This window comes from Vipera berus (genome assembly GCF_964194415.1).
Source record: "Vipera berus genome assembly, chromosome: Z".
Lineage (NCBI taxonomy): Eukaryota > Metazoa > Chordata > Lepidosauria > Squamata > Viperidae > Vipera > Vipera berus.
The window spans coordinates 37,600,768-37,618,310 of record NC_138205.1 but is presented as its reverse complement, the minus strand read 5'-3'; the positions used below and the strand labels follow the sequence as shown (position 1 = coordinate 37,618,310).

At 38.3% G+C, this 17,543-nt stretch overlaps 1 protein-coding gene across 2 annotated transcripts in view; it reads left to right on the top strand.

The window, feature by feature from the left end:
• Positions 1–2,393: 2,393 nt before the first annotated feature.
• Positions 2,394–17,543, top strand: part of STAT3 (signal transducer and activator of transcription 3) — a 64,057-nt gene continuing 48,907 nt past the window's right edge. For both annotated transcript variants that reach the window (XM_081346521.1, XM_081346520.1), the window contains exon 1: positions 2,394–2,487. The gene's annotated coding sequence lies outside the window, so the exon portion shown is untranslated. The remainder of the gene's footprint in view (positions 2,488–17,543) is intronic.

The following is a 17,543-nucleotide window of genomic DNA, read 5'->3' as shown; positions in this document are numbered from 1 at the left end:
ATAGCCATCTTGTTCAAACTGTTTGCTACCTTTAAAAAGGCACTAAATTCATGTACTTCTCTTTATAATCGCATTTGGCAATTGCATATGAGCTTATATTCAGCTATTAGAAACTTCTGAAGTGACAAATCTAAAAACATCTGGGGAACCTGTCTTCAATCAATAAAAGACAAATTTAGCTACAAGCTTAAAAATAAACATTTTTCTTTAATCAGTAAAAGTTGATTAAAAGTTTGATTTTTTAAAAGCTACAAATGGACTAAGTGCTCTTATATATTTGAAGTGGTATTAGAATCCTTCCCATGGGAAAATATTTTCATTTTGAATTAAAAAAAAATAAATTTTAAAAAATTGGGACAGGAACTAAAGGTTTCTATTAAAGGAGAATAACATATATACTCAACTAACAATTACAGAAGAGAAGAAATTGCTCCAAGACTGGAAATATTGGAAATATTTTCAAAAAATGGAGTCAGAAATTAATATTAATAATGTTAACGGTGATATCTGACTATGTCAGACTATGTCCTTATGAAGAAGGAAAAAGTTTTATTTGGTAAGACAGAGACTGAATTGAACGTGGATTTACAAATTATAGGCTGTAAGAATGACAGGAAAAAGGCATTACACAGGACAAAAAACTGGCTGTTGTAATAATTAAAAGGGACATACAACTATAAGAGTGACCTGAATTATTTTCTATATTGAATTTATTAGTCTTCTCAAAGTTTTGAAGAATCTCAAAGAATAAATGAAATCAAGCTCTAGAATTCCTTTAGATGTAAAAGGAAGGAATATAAAGTTGGTTTATTTGATCAAGGTTAAAATAGTTATTTCTGGTAACCTTTAATGGACTTCTGCTGACACCAAGAGTGAAATGAAGAAGCTTTATGGATTTGTTTATAAATTTTTATTTTATTTTTATTTTAATTCCATTTATATTCCGCCCTTCTCCGAAGACTCAGGGCGGCTTACAAGCTTAGCAGTAGCCTTCATTCTATGTATATGCCTGCTTATTAGGGCTTTCACACACACCCCAAGCAGCATTATTACAAAGTCAGCTTAATTGCCCCCAACAATCTGGGTCCTCATTTTACCTGCCTCGGAAGGATGGAAGGCTGAGTCAACCTTGAGCCTGGTGGGATGCGAACCTGCACTAAATAACAAATGGGATGCAGGAAGAGATCATTTGTTACAATATGAAAAGTTACTAAAATTGTTTATAGTTGCGACTGAAGTCGGGAGCCACTTGTTTATATACAGGTAGTGCTTGGCTTGTAACCATTTGTTTAGTGAACTTCAAACAGCGCTGAAAAAAATGACATAGTACCATTTTTCAGAGTTACGACTTCAATAGCATCCTCATGGCAATGTGATCAAAATGACCCTGGCACTTACCAACTGGCATGTATTTATGACAGTTGTAGTTTCCCAGGGTCATGTGATCATTATCTGTAACTTTCCCAACCAGCTTCCTACAAGTAGTCAGTGGAAGCTGGATTCACTTAACTGCAATGATTCGCTTAACAACTGTGGCAAAAAATGTCATAAAATGGGGAAAACCCACTTAGTAACTGCCTTAACAGAAATTTTGGGCTCAATTATGGCCAAAAGTCAAGGACTATCTGTATTTCTTTTCCTTCACTATATTCATTTTTTTCTTTTTTCTTCTACTCTTTATGTCTTTTTTATTTCCCTTTGCACCTTTTACTTCTATTTTTCTTTTAGTTTGTAGTAATTTTCACTAATATGACTTTTAATAAAAATTATAATTTTTAATTAAAATCCTCCCAACCAGCACAAATTTGTCATTTCCCTTTATTTCCCCTCAAAGAATAAACCAGGGTGGGGTGGGGAAAGAGAGAGACAGAGAGACACCCCCTTCCCAGCCGGAGCGCGTTCAACACTGTGAATAGGCCTAATCAGCAACGTTTCTTGCTTACTCCCTTTTGCACGCTTTCGCTGAACTCGCTCAATGCACCGCCAGAGATCAGGTTCCTTCGGCTGAGCCGCAGGTAACAAACGCTGCGCCTTCATTTTTTGGAGAAAATGGAGATCCAACCCTCTCGCCCACACCCATCCCGGCCCCGCCCCCTAAGATCTTCACGTACATCCATTAAAAGCCTCCGAGCAATTTAACCCTCCTCCCTCTCCTCCCCCTTCTTTAAACAAGTCAACAGCGGAGGCGTCTACGTCACACACACTGCCCGGAACTCAGCTGGGTTTCCAGCAAAGCGGCGGGAGGGGGAAGTAGAACCCGGAACAGCCCAATGAATAATAAAAGTAGCGGCGCATGCTGATTGGCTGCCTGGTGCGCCTCCGGCGAAAGATCTTCTGGAAATGCAAGCGATTGGTCGCTAACGAAGGGTAGTATTGATGCTGCGGGTGAGGGAGGCAGGATCAAGCTCACGACGGGAAGCTGTGGGAACAAGACGTCGAGACGCGGACGACCCCGGTAGTGGCTAAGTTATATTGGGGAGGTCGAAGGTAGGCTAAAGATGAGATGATACTAGAAGGAATACGGGCGAGGTAGGACGGGACGGGGCCACTAAGAATAGAACTGAACTTTGAGACTGTCAAATCTCAACTGCTAAAAGAGATCTGTCCTCTAAACATGTGCAGAGTGCTCCCCTCCCCCATTAGAGCATATCTCTGATGCATGAAAAGGATGATTTTATCCCAAACTCTTACTTTCGAATCGACGACTTCCGTTGTACAAATTAGAGATAACGTTAATTGGAAGTGTCTTTCAACTCACTTCTGGAGCTTAAATAGGAAGAAAAGATAAGTAGGTAGTTGGAAAAGAGCAGTGAAAGGTGGGAATTAAAAGGAAAGGAAATTAACAAAGTCTTCATTTAGTCATCTGTGCCTGGTTTTGGAGGGTATCTGGGGTATCTGATAGTTTCTTGACTAATTTGGTTTTGCCAAGCAGGAATAGCTCTGGTAATTGGTGAAGCAATTTAGAGGATCCTGGCAACCATTGCCTTCTTAGGGAGCCAGTGAATATATACATGCTGTGCAAGAATGGATAGGTTTTCTATTGTTTGCTGTTTTGGCCTACAATTCCCATAGTTCCTGGGGAATAGTTATACTGCATAAGAATGATGGGAGTTGTGCTCCAAAAATCTGGCTGAATAGGAATTGAGTGTTGTTAGTCTAAAAAACTACATGTAACAGTATATAGAAACTCCATATCCTACAGAGCTAATGAGGAAACAGGAAAAGAAGACATAATATACAGTTTTGCAAACTGCCAATATAGAGAAGTTGAAGTCTGTTCTTCCCCAACACTGGGAAGAAATTGAGTAGAAGACTAGGTAACACAGGCCTAGAGTATGGAATGGATGTTTTCATTTTTATTCTGACAGAGCTGGTTTAGCTAATTATTCAAATGTAATATCACTCCCTGTCAGCATGATGCCTAGGCAGAAATTAGATTTTTCACTAATTGTGGCTTACCTATTCGTGAGTTTTGAAGATTTCACCCTTATCTCATAGTAACCTCACAAAAAAGACACGCCATTCATTGTGGCTTGTGACACTGCTGGCTAAATTGAGTTTTGGTATACCACCAGTGAGATGATAGGAAGTTTCTGTTTTCACAAGTCCTACAGTAGGTTAAGTCTGGGAAGAAGGTTACTTTATGTACAAAAAACTCCAATGCAATACTGGGTAATCTAGTGAGATTTACACATTTTAAGAAATGTTTACTTTCTGTTTCCAAAATAGGCCTTTGTTTGCTGGTATAGTTCTTAGTATTCCAGTGATATATTCACAGCCTTCACTGGATTAGTATACCTGGGTTTTCTTATGCTTTAACATAACTCCAGATATATTAAAACTGCAACTCCCTGAATTCCTGGCTGAAAGCAATGCAGCTAAAGCACTTGAATTTGAATTTCAGAAGAAGTCCAGGTTCATTTCTTTACTTATTGATTACTTCAATTTCTTTGCTGCTCAGTTATAAAGTTCAGGGAGAGAGCTTTCCTTGGGGAAGGCTGTTCTAAAGTCTGCAGGTACTGGTGAGCTGAGTTCTGTGCAGGGTAGATCTGATAAGGATTATATTCTACCACCATTTTGTAGGATTACCATTCCTTACCCCAGCTATATGCATTGGAGTATTTAGGCTTCCATACTCTTGGCCAGTTTCAGGGGGAAAAAACTGAGGACAAGAAAGATGGGGAGAAAGCTTTCAAAGAAATAGAAATGTTTGTTAATTTGATACTTCTAAGGGGAAGTAATATTGTCCCTAGCATAACTTCTATAATAAGTATTGCTTAGCCTGAAATGTTCAGCAGTATAGACTTCCTAGGCTGCTTGATGAGAATAAAGGCCCTGTTCCACTGTGTACAGTATACAAGTAACTCAGTTTAATCATATTTGTTTGGCTATTCTATCACATTACATCTACAATTTTTAATATCTGAACATTGTCTTAGGACAAAATTTAAAGCCAAGATAAGACAACAATATATTTGTTTATAAAGAATAGTAATATATTTTCTAGGCATAATCCGTCATAATCTGACATGAAAGCCTGACTAATTTAAGCTTGTTAAAGGTCATGAATGCAGAACAAATTTGTTTCCATCGTTTACCCAGAATAAAGAGGTAGCAGATTATTTGACTGAGATAAAGAATATTAGATATATTATATTTGGCTCTGCTATGAATAGATTTTGAAATTTCAGAAGGCCTACCAACTGTTAAAATCTGAAGCCATCTTCAACTCAAGTCTTTTGACAAGAAACTTATTATCAAAATGACATTTTTAATACAAGAGTGGAGAGATGAAGGTCTACCAATGGTTACTAGACTAGTTTCCATGTGCTTTCAAATGGGCCCTTTGGTTCCTGAGGATTATATTTCAACAATATGGGATATGAGACACAAAAGTATCTCTAATGCAAAATACTGATTGGCTAAATGATATGAAATCACTGAATTAAATTAAAGCGTTATCTGCTTGCCTATCTAATATAGTTCTGCTGAACAATGAAATAGTTGAATTGTGTTCAAAACATTCTACATTTCAGTTTCTGTACTCATCAGTTTGAAAAGCATCAGATATAAAAGCATTGTTTGAAAATAATTTCTATATGACAGTCAACTTGCTTGAAGGACAATTGCTTGTAAAACATGCACTTGCTTTGAATGTCCCATCAGTTTCTAATAAATTTTTGATTGGGACTTGACAGAGGATAATTTTAATTGCTGTTCTTTAGAGCTTCCCAGGGAGACATTGTGCTAATTCTTAGCTGGGTTTTTCCCACTTTTCTCTTTTTAAGAGACATCTGTGTGATAGCATGATTTTTCCTTTGTGGAATTTAAGTCTTTATGGCTATGATCCTACTTTCCAAGAGGCTGTCCCTAGAGTACAGGTAGTCCTCAACTTAAGACCACTGTTAGGACTAGAATTTCTGATTCACAAACTACCTTGCTTATATCTGCTGACTGGACTGCTCAGAGACTGCTTGTATATTGACATTTTTCAACTCCATATCTAAAAATGTGGTGAGATCTCGTGCTTATAGGTCCTAATATCACACACTTATCAACAAGGAAGCCCCATTGGCCTTATCTTTTACTTAGGTACAGTACATGTAATTGGCTAAAGGTGGATGAGACTCTTGTGTGAATACTGGTTTGGTTGCCAATATTTCCACAAACATTCCCATGACAAAACACAAGTATTACATTTTTACATGGCAGGCTCTACTTTTGTGCCCCCTTTGTCTTACTATTTTCTCTTGACAGATCCAGCATATCTTTCCTAACATAATTTCTGCCTATTGGATCATTCTGTAGACATATTTGATGACAACAGCTGACTTAAAAAAAAAATTTTGATGTCTCCAGTGATGCACTGCTTTCTATGGGTTTATGTGTGGGTTTGTTTGTTTTTAAAAAAAAACCTATACTATAATTTACAATTGTTTAATTCTAAGAAGGAAGATGTATTTTTCTATAGGAAATGACAGAATAGTGAATGATGGGATAAATGTATAGAAATAAAACCAAAATGATAGAAGAAGTTCAGAAAGTGCTGATTGTGTCAAATTTTGACCGTTGTCCAAATAAAGTAATAATAACTTACATTGTATATTTAATTAGAATAATTCCCATTGAATTAGGATAATTCCTGAGAGGTCATCAGGATGCTTGTCTATTTAATGTTCCCATTTTTGCATATAACTGAAGCAGTAACATTGAAGGAAGAAAACATATGAAGGTAAGCATCATCCTGAAAATAGTATTTCATCCTCTCAAAAATGTAATGTCATTATTCTCTGATTGAGCTAGTCGCCTCCATTATTGGGAATCAAATATTAATAATAATTAAAATTTAATTTGGGAGAGAAAAGAAATATGACAGTCTGAATTCTATAATTTAATGTAAACTTTTATAATTGGAACTATTTTTCTTGTTAATTTGATCTGAAGAAAAAAATGAATTTTTAGAATTAGTTTTGTTTTAAAAATATTACTATATGAAAGTAAGAGAGTTGCAGATGTCACATAAAATTTTTATCTTAAAGAAAAACTGCATCTCTAGGGTAAATTAATTTCTCATTGTCAGAAAGATCAAGTTCTTCAGACTCTTGCCTTACATAACTTGTAAGAATAAATGTGAACTTGAGGTTGGTGAGGAATGCCCTTTGAAAACTGGGTGTCTCGTAAAGCTGTGAAATAGTTTTTCAAATGCTTATATAATTATATTTCTTACCCCTTGCATCTTTCATTATCTTAAATAACACAGCATCTCTGTAATTATTAAAAGCATAGTAAATAATGCAAAATGGGCACCTTCCTCCTCCTATTTCCCTCCACAAAAACAATCCTGTGAGGTGGATTGGGCTAAAAAAGAATGAGTGGCCCAAGGTCACCCAGCTGGCTTTTGTGGCTAAGGCAGATTTATGATCTCCCAGTTTCTAGCGGGTGTCTTAACCACTAGATCAATCTTTGTTGTTGTTATGAAAGTTGATTAGAAAGAGGCATTCCATTGGCATTTACAAAAATCTCTTTGCCTGATTTGTAAACGGATGTTCTGAGAGTGAATAAATCTGCTATAGCTTTGCATTGAGAGGAATGGAATCAAATAATCCAATTAATGTGACCGATTTTTCCCCCACCCAGATCATGATATACAGGTGAAACTCGAAAAATTAGAATATTGTGCAAAAGTTCATTTATTTCAGTAATGCAACTTAAAAGGGGAAACTAATATATGAGATAGACTCATTACATGCAAAGCAAGACAGTTCAAGCCGTGATTTGTCATAATTGTGATGATTATGGCTTATAGCTCATGAAAACCCCAAATCCACAATCTCAGAAAATTAGAATATTGTGAAAAGGTGCAATATTCTAGGCTCAAAGTGTCCCACTCTAATCAGCTAATTAAGCCATAACACCTGCAAAGGGTTCCTGAGCCTTTAAATGGTCTGTCAGTCTGGTTCAGTAGGAATCACAATGGTCTGTCAGTCTGGTTCAGTAGGAATCACAATCATGGGGAAGACTGCTGACCTGACAGTTGTGCAGAAAACCATCATTGACACCCTCCATAAGGAGGGAAAGCCTCAAAAGGTAATTGCAAAAGAAGTTGGATGTCAAAGCACATTAATAGAAAGTTATGTGGAAGGGAAAAGTGTGGAAGAAAAAGGTGCACAAGCAGCAAGGATGACCACAGCCTGGAGAGGATTGTCAGGAAAAGGCCATTCAAAAGTGTTGGGGACTTTCACAAGGAGTGGACTGAGGCTGGAGTTAGTGCATCAAGAGCTACCACACACAGACGGATCCTGGACATGGGCTTCAAATGTCGTATTCCTCTTGTCAAGCTGCTCCTGAACAACAAACAACGTCAGAAGCATCTTACCTGGGCTAAAGAAAAACAGACCTGCTCATTGGTCCAAAGTCCTCTTTTCTGATGAGAGCAACTTTTGCATCTCATTTGGAAACCAAGGACCCAGAGTCTGAAGGAAGAATGGAGAGGCACACACTGCAAGATGCTTGAAGTCCAGTGTGAACTTTCCACAGTCTGTGTTGATTTGGGGAGCCATGTCATCTGCTGGTGTTGGTCCACTGCTTCATTAAGTCCAGGGTCAATGCAGCCGTCTACCAGGAGATTTTGGAGCACTTCATGCTTCCTTCCGCAGACGAGCTTTATGGGGATGCTGACTTCATTTTCCAGCAGGACTTGGCACCTACCCACACTGCCAAAAGCACCAAAACCTGGTTCAATGACCGTGGGATTACTGTGCTTGATTGGCCAGCAAACTCGCCTGACCTGAACCCCATAGATAATCTATGGGGCATTGCCAAGAGAAAGATGAGATATGAGACTGAACAATGCAGAAGAGCTGAAGGCTGCTATTGAAGCATCCTGGTCTTCCATAACACCTCAGCAGTGCCACAGGCTGATAGCTTCCATGCCAGGCTGCATTGAGGCAGTAATTGCTGCAAAAGGGGCCCAAACCAAGTACTGAGTACATATGCATGCTTATACTTTTCAGAGGTCCGATATTGTTCTATGTACACTCCTTGTTTTATTGATTGCATGTAATATTCTAATTTTATGAGATTGTGGATTTGGGGTTTTCATGAGCTGTACGCCATAATCATCACAATTATGACAAATCACGACTTGAACTATCTTGCTTTGCATGTAATGAGTCTATCTCATATATTAGTTTCCCCTTTTAAGTTGCATTACTGAAATAAATGAACTTTTGCACGATATTCTAATTTTTCGAGTTTTACCTGTACAGTAAGTAACCCCCCTGATGCATGGATAATGTATTATTTTGCAAACATTTGCATTTGTTTTAAGACATTTTGATCTGATGGTTCAACAAACCATTGTTGGCCAAGCTAATCAAACTGAATTAGTGACAGGTGTGATATGTGAATTGCCCTGTGAGAGTGTTGCTGCGATGTTCAGGCAACACCATTTAAAACCCAAAAGTTCATAAATGGCTTGGGATTTGACCGTATGTCTCCTGTGCGTCTTGCTTGACATCTGCTGTTTTAGGCATCCTTGGTGAATAAAGTTTTGCCAGAATCCTCCAAGAAGAAGGCCTTTTTTCAAAGGGGGTCAATTTTATAGACTTTTCTTTTTTAGAGGTCCTCCCTGTTTAAATGCCAGGTGACTTTCCAGTATTTTCTCTGGCAGCTGGTTTTCTGTTAATCTATTTCTGATGTCGTAAAATTTATTACTTTGTTGCTGCTGTGTAATGTTGTTTTAAGACTGTAATTGGCTGGTTGTTTTTTGTTACCAATTAACCAGGTTTTGTATTAAAATTTTATCAGAACGATGCTGTGTGAATTCAGTTTTGTTAAGGAAAATAGGACATTATTTTAACAATAAAAGAGATTCAGCCCCAGGTGAACTTATACTTCTGCCTGAAAAGGGGCAAGAACTACAAGATTGGAGATAGTAGCAACTAGGTTAGAAAAGATTGATCACAGAGATGTCTGTTTTTGCCATTCTGGTTTTCAACCTCTCCTTACAGGTCTACTAGACATGTTTGCAGCAGACTCTATCAAGTGGGGCAGGTTCCCCCCTCACCTGCCCATTCAGCTACACCTTTGGTGGCTCTCTAGGCAGAGCTGTGAAGTTCTCTTTTCTGACAAAGCAGCAGGTGGATCGCCGGAGGCTAAGGGAGGGAGGGTGCTGAAGTGGGCGGTTGGGCCATCGGCAAGAGCAACACGGTTGAGCGGAAAGCAGCCTCAGAACAAGTGGGGCAGGTAAGGAAAGAAATCCTCACTCCCCCCAGAAATAGCCTTTCTTTCCTTACCTGACTCACAGCCCTGTGCCATTTCTTCTTTGCGATCCGCTGCCACCCCTTGCAAGGACAAAGGAAGGTTGTTTTGGTGGGGAAAATGGTCAATCAATCAATTCCAGCTTCTCGTGAAAGATTGTAAAGTTGGAATTGATTGATTGAGCTTTCCCCCCCCAAAAAAACTTCCTTTGTTTCCTTGCATGCTTCAGCACCCTCCGTCCCCGAGCCTCTGGCACTCCACCTGTTGCTTTGGTCGGCCTGCTGGCCCCCACCTCAACGCCCTGCCCACTGCCGCCCAGCACTGCTGCTCCAAGGCTGCAGGGGCTGGCCTGGCATGGGAAGAGCACGTGCCCCACCCTCCTGCCACCATACAGGGTAAGGTTGCCACGCCTGCCCCCGCCCAGATGCCCTTATCTCCCCTAAGTGGTTTTTTACTAACCTGTGTTTCAGTTACATTCCATTTCTCCGTTCGCTTCTCAGCCTTCGCCACGTGTTTGTGGGACTATCGGTAAAAAAAAAAAGTTCCATCAGACTTTCTAACTTCTCGCAAGATCTCATGAGAAGTTAGAAAGTCTGATGAAACTTTTTTTTTTTACAGATAGTCCCACAAACACGCGACGAAGACTGAGAAGCGAACGAAGAAACAGAATGCAACTGAAAGGCAGGTTAGTAAAAAAACGCTTGGGGGAGGCAAGGGTGGGCACGGTAACCTTACCCTGCGCAGCTTCGGCAGGTGTCTGGCAGGGGGAGGGAAGCAACTGGTCTACCACCATGCTAGTGCTGCCATGTTTCTCTACCCCATGTAAGGGCCTTACCCCATCCCTCGCATGGAGCGCCCTGCTCCCGCCACTCCCCCCACCCCCATGCGGCACCTTCTTTCCAGCTCCGCCCGTCACTTCCTCCGCCACAGTGTGGGACTAAAAATAAAGTTCTATCAATCAATTCCAACTTTGCGAGATTTTTTTTTCCCACGAGAAGTTGAAATTGATTGATTGAACTTTTTTTTTTTTGCACATGGCAGTGGAGGCCTAAAGCAAAAAAGTTTTATAAAACCCAACTTAAAAAGCCACTTGCCCAGGGAGATTTTGAGGCAGATTGGTTATGGACGGGACTTAAGGCCTTGGACTGGGGTGACAGCAGGCGTGCCCACAGACAGGGCTCTGGGTGCCACCTGTGGCACACGTGCCATAGGTTCGCACCATGGTCCTAGGGCAATTGTATGCAGACCCTTGGCAGCTGGTTATATTTGGCTCTACTTAATTGGCTTTATATTTCATTTTCAAATGACATACAGTATGCATGGAACAAATCCAAAAGCAGCTATTTCCTTGTCTCCCAAATAGTTCCCAGCAAGCGCTACCTCCTGCATTTACTGTAAAACCCTTTCCTGCTTTTCAAGGGGAATGCAAGAGAATGGGCTTTTGAGGAGAATGACAGCTGAGGTGAAAATTTCTTCCATGCTTCACTTGGATGCAGTTCACAAAGCTTAGGGATTAAGATACCTCAAGATTCTTTTTTGTTTTTGTTATGGGGGTATTATTAGGGTGCTTTTAATTTTTCATTTTGTGAGGGAACACAGCCACAGCATATGTTACCTTTACATGCTATGTCACTAGAATTTTACATATTCCTTTAAATAGGTTTTTATTATGCTATGCTATTATAATATAATTTTGCCATCCAACTCTTTCATTGTTCTATAATTGATCATATATATTTATCAGAATCTGATAGTGGCATTGGAATAGTAAATGCAGTTTAATGATAGTCTTTGTTAATCTTCTAAATTTTCAGTGGAGTAATTAATAGGATGAAGAACAAGTGGGGAAATCACAGTTTTTAAAGGTTTCCATATATTGAAATAATTTTCTGTTATTGCATCATAACAGTAAAAGCACTGTTTGAAAACTCTTCCTAATTTCTAAATGAATTCTTCAATAAACTTATATCTCTATGAAAATATATCTATACAAATCCTAAAATAATTCAGAAGTTCTTATCTGGGTAAAACAAGGACTAGTTCATTTATAAAAGTTCTGTATAATTTTCTTGGTGGTATTTTGTAACTGAACTAGTCCTTGTTTTACTCAGATAAGAACTGAATTATTTTAGGATTTGGATAGATACATTTACATAAGGATATGAGTTTATTAGAGAAGATTCACATATTTTGTATGTTTATAATTGAGCTAGCTGTACAATAGAATCACATGCATGTTTACTTAGAAATTATAAATACAACTATTAGAGAATTTGTTGCTTGGCAAAATAGAAATACAATCAAAGTAATTTATTTAAAAAATCCTTTTCCCAGTGTCCAGTTATCAACAATCCAAGATTTAAAATCTGACTATAGCATATTAAAATCGCTAAAGTAAATAAAACCAGTAATTTTATAATCCCATCTTTCACTTGGCTGTACTCTGATAGAATTACCAATAGATGATAATCAGTTAGAAGCCAAGTTCCCAAAAGATATCCTCTGGTTATGGATGTACTTTCCAACTACTACTATCATTACTGTATTTTGCTTGTACGTAGAATTTGGAATAATTTGTACTACTTACATCTCTAATATCTCTGTGAACATTTTATGTAGTAAACCATTATTTTAGTAATCATTTTCATTTTGCAAGTGGGAGGCTGAGACTAGGGTCATTTGATGAAGATGAAACTTGAACCAGGGATTTCCCAGCTATGCCTTTGGATGTTGTCCTGTAGCAACACACATACCTTTGTATAACCTTTTTTATATATATAGCTCCTTTAAAAAATAATTTGTGGCATGAACGTAATTTCAAAAGCCCATAACTGACAGCACTATGATGTGTTTTTAATAGTAAATGAAAGTTCTTGTATATATGCATATTTAATGTATTTTTGGCAATAATCCCCAGGTTCTTTTTTAAAGAGCAAAAGGCCATAGTCATACACAGACTGCATTTATCAGGTTGTTTTTTTAAAAAAAATAAATTATTGTGGTAAGTAAAGGCCATGACTTTAAATTCTTCTTTTAAATAAAAATATAAAGATGTTGTCTAACTTACATTGTATGTCTGGTAACAAATTTAAGTAAAGGTCTTTTTCAGAATATCATGGCAAATTAATCCAAATAGCAAGCTCCTAAAGGTGAAGAGATAAAGCGGCACCACATTTAATTTTCTCCAATTTCTGATATTAATTATTGCATGAAACTTCTACTTTAATGAAATAAGATTAAGTATTGAAATGTATGATTTATTTCTAAAGCACAATGTAGTTTTCACATTATCTTATTTAGTGATATAGTAATAAAAAAATGATCCACAATATAAAACTTTGGGAAAACCCAAAATGAGTCAAGAATTATTTCAAAAACCTGCATGTCAAAATCTTTGTCAGATCTGAAGAAATAACTGCTAGATTCTGTCAATTTTTGGTTAAAGCAGTTACATTAATCAACAACCTGAACTGTGTTGTGTCATATGTATTGGAATACTGTAACTAGCTGTGATCTGTAAACCAAAGAGTCTTGTAATCTTAGCATGTACATAACCAGTGAAATAGATTTATGATTAGAACACTTCTAAGATTCTTGGGAAGAACAGTAATTTGAGCGTAGTTGAAACTTGGGAGGTTAGAATATATTTGAAAAGACTTCAAAATTAGTCAGCTGGAAAGCCATCAAGCAGGAGACCTCCCTAACTGTATATAATTAATTTGTACTTGACATTTCTTAAAGAGAGTAGAAGAGGTTTTCTATAGAGGGAAGAGGAAATGGCCTTAGAGGACAGGAGGACGAGCCACTATAAAGGCAACAGTCCAATAAATGTGCCCCCAGGGCCAATTTGAGAAAGTAAACATCTCAGGCCAACACGAAGATAAAGGGAAGAAGGGATAAATGCATTCAGACTTAACAAGATTCTGTGACTATAGTTATTACAGTAAAAGTAGTACTGACTTACATGGCATCAGTTTCTTAGCCCCCACTTTGAAGGGCTGATATTTTAATAGAACATACGGATTTTCTCAAATGTATTCTAAATAGAGGCTATGTTGCTTAATTTGTGTAAGAGCCAGTGCCCCATGCCCAAGTCAGTGATGAAATCAAATACTTGTTAATTAAACAGTGTCTCATCTCCTGTTCCATCTACTTAAAAATCTTTGCCATTCAATAAAGGGATGTCTAGAGACCATTTGTAATAAACATTTACATTATCGACAGAAAAGAACTATGAGTTTTACAGGAACATGATCTGAAGTAAAAATAGCATTGTCAGTATCTTGCTTTAACTGAAGTTACTAAGAAATGAGATTTCAGAAAATAATCCAAAATACCTGCTGACTGGATTGCTCTGAAGAAGAGGAGGTAAATTCATGTTAGGTAAAGGTAAAGGTTCCCCCGCACATGCATGCTAGTCGTTTCCGACTCTAGGGGCCGGTGCTCATCTCCGTTTCATAGCCGAAGAGCCAGCGTTTGTCCGAGGACGTCTCCGTGGTCATGTGGCCGGCATGACTAGACGCCAAAGGCGCACGGAACGCTGTTACCTTCCCACCGGAGTGGTCCCTATTTTTCTACTTGCATTTTTACGTGCTTTCGAACTGCTAGGTGGGCAGAAGCTGGGACGAGTAACAGGAGCTCACTCTGTTACGCGGCACTCGGGATTCGACCCGCCAAACTGCCGACCTTCTGATCGACAAGCTCAGCGTCCTAACCCACTGAGCCACCGCGTCCCTTTTAAATTCATGTTAGGAAAGTTTAAAAGAGCCAAATTGTTGCAGGTTGAGGTGTTAGTATTTAAAAAGGTATTCACAGTTTAAGAGAGCAACATAACATTTTTTTCCAAGTTTAGCAAATCTTACTGTTTCCCAATTGCTTGGATCATTTTGTCCTAATTCGGGAGAGAAGGTACCACCAAAACATGTGAGCTGTCTGTCTGAGAAATACTCAGCCCAAATCTCATTGTCACTGGGCAAATTACTATGAGTTTAACTTTTCAAACATATTACTTATCCTAAAGACACAACTTCCTGAGCTATCAGGCAGACTGTTACACTTTCACAGAAACTTCAGCTGTGAGCAAGAGTTTGCTTAGCATACTAGGTGCACTAATCAGATATTTGGAATTTTTCAAATATCACTTAACAAAACTGAATTTCTGTCATCTAGTTTTGCTAAATGTCCATTAGAAAATGAATTTACCTCACAGTCATACATTTATTTACTTAAGTTCTGCTTTTGAAGATTTTATGATTATTCATTGTAGCCACAAATCCCATTTCTTCCTCATCCTGTTCCTCTTCATTGTCTCCTGTTTTGAAGAAGAAGAAGAAAAAAACAGGATTTCCTTTCCTTAGCTTGCTTCTTTTCACAGAGGAAAGTGAAATATTTGCAAAAATCCCACATGCCTTCAGTGAAGGAAACTCATCATTGAGAGTATAGAGCATGATCAAAGAGATTACTAGATTAATGCCCTGATTTCCAGTTGGCTTTTGGTTCAAGATTCTGGTTACCACCCTACATGGCATAGAACCAAGCTATTTGCAGGATTGTGTCTGCTTGTCCCACAAGATCTAGCAGGGCAGGTATCTCTAGGTGTTTCCCATTAAACAGCATCTTTTTGGATTCTGGAGTCAAGCCTTCTTTGTGACTCCACCTGTCCTGTGGAACAGCAGTTCCTCAGAGACCCAGATGGCCCTGCCCTGCTAATTTTTGGCCCTCTCTGAAGATTAGGTGGTTTCCTCAGTAAAGCTAGTAGATATAGAACCATATAGCTTTAGTCATCCTGCATACTGTATAGGAAAGAAGAGAAATCAAGACCTCTTGGTATATTCAACTATGTAATTTGCTGCTATCATTTTCAGCTGCTTTATATAAAAATGCTTTATTCATTGGTCTATAAAGAAAACCAAACAAGACATTCAAAAATCTACACTCAAGTGATTTAGCTGTCTCATCACGTTATCTTGTAAAAAGCAGTTCCAAGCATGTTGGCCATGAGAAAAAAAAGTTCACAGAGGCAATCCCTTTACTCAGATGACTAAAGTTTTATAACAGTTGGAAACATATTAATTTTCTATAACTTTTCACAGCCATTTAACATGAACAACAGTTCTAAGAAGTTTGAACCTTTATAAACACGGTGAATTGATCTAATAAAGATAGTGGCTTTGTAAATTTTGGACATTATTCTGCCTTGAGAAAGGTGTTTCATGGGGCCATCTCTCTCTTGCACTTGTAGAAACATAAAGCCTTGCAGAAGGAGAACTGAAGAAGAATGCCTTTGAGCTTGGTGTCCTGCCTTCAGATTTCTCAGGGATATTTCGCTGAACAGTTGGTCCCTAACTTGCAACCACAATTGAGACCAGAATTTCCAGGTCTCAAGGCGGTTGCTATGTGACTCGTGCCCAATTTTAGGATCTTTTTTTTGCCACTGTTGTTAAGCTGTTCACTGCAGTTGTTAAGTGAATCATGTTGTTAAGCTGATCCAGCTTCCTTTATTGACTTTGCTTGTTGGAAGCCAGCTGGGAAAGGAGGCAGATGGCAATCATATCAACCCAGAATGCTACAGCCATTGTAAATACATGGCAGTTGCCAAGCGCCAAAATTTTGATCATGTGTCTATGGGTCGTAAATGTGAGGCTCAATTATAAATTGTTTTTTTCAGTGCTGCTGTAGCTGAATCCTTGTAAGTTGAGGACTACATGTACAAGATGAGCCTTCTTAGATGAGTAGATTAGATTAAGACTTATCTAGTACAATGAAATATCCCTGGAGAAGCCTGGGGATAGGACACCAAGCCTGAAAGTATTCTTCAGTTCTTACTGCTTCTGCTATAAAAATAAATTGATAGCCATCCTCTTCTGCACACTCTACCACAAGTGTCTTCCTTGAATGAATTATACTGTGAACTAGTTTTATGGTTAAAATTTCCTCTGAAATCCAATCCAAAAGTTTCCAAAGCTGCATTGTATTGTAAATGAAGAAAACCCAACATTGTCAACATAATAGATAAAGCTGCACATTTGAAGATGGAGACAGTATTCTGTCATTTCTTGAAAGGGGATAAACCTTCTATGAATGGAGGATCTGTTTGTACGTAAGGTGGTGACATTGGAGATGGTTGAATTATTTTAACTATTATACAAATTTTGGTAAATGGGGTAGTAGAAGCTGTGATAATGTGCACTCAATAGAACATAAAGTAAAACTCTGGCATATTTATATATAAATTACTATTGCATAAATGCAACCCCCCCCCAATTCTACTTTTGTCTAAAAATTAAGAGAGCCAGTTTGTTGTAATGATTAAGACACTAGGCTCAGAACTGGGAGATTGTGAATTCTGGAAATCTGGGAGTGTTCGGCAAAAGGATGCTTACTCACCACCTGCCTTCCAGGTGATTTACCTCCACTGGAGAATGGTGAGGAGGGGGGAATGGATTTGGTATATTGCAAAGTTATAGAATAATTTATTAAGAGTTGGAATTGCCTATTAGTGGTTTTCAGTCAATGTATTCAGGAAGAGACATTAAGACAGCAGAAACATTCTGGTAGGATTAAAAATTGAAACATTAAAGCAGACATGTCAAACTCGCAACATCACTTGACGTTGTGCGACATATCGGAACTTTTTCCCCATTGCCGGAGAAACCCATGGGCTTTCATCGTGATGCATCTGGCTCACGGTCCGGCAGTTTGACACCCCTGCATTAAAAGATTTTTGTACCCACTTCTGCTAGGAATATGTACAGAGACTGCCAAAAATGTAGCATAGTTAG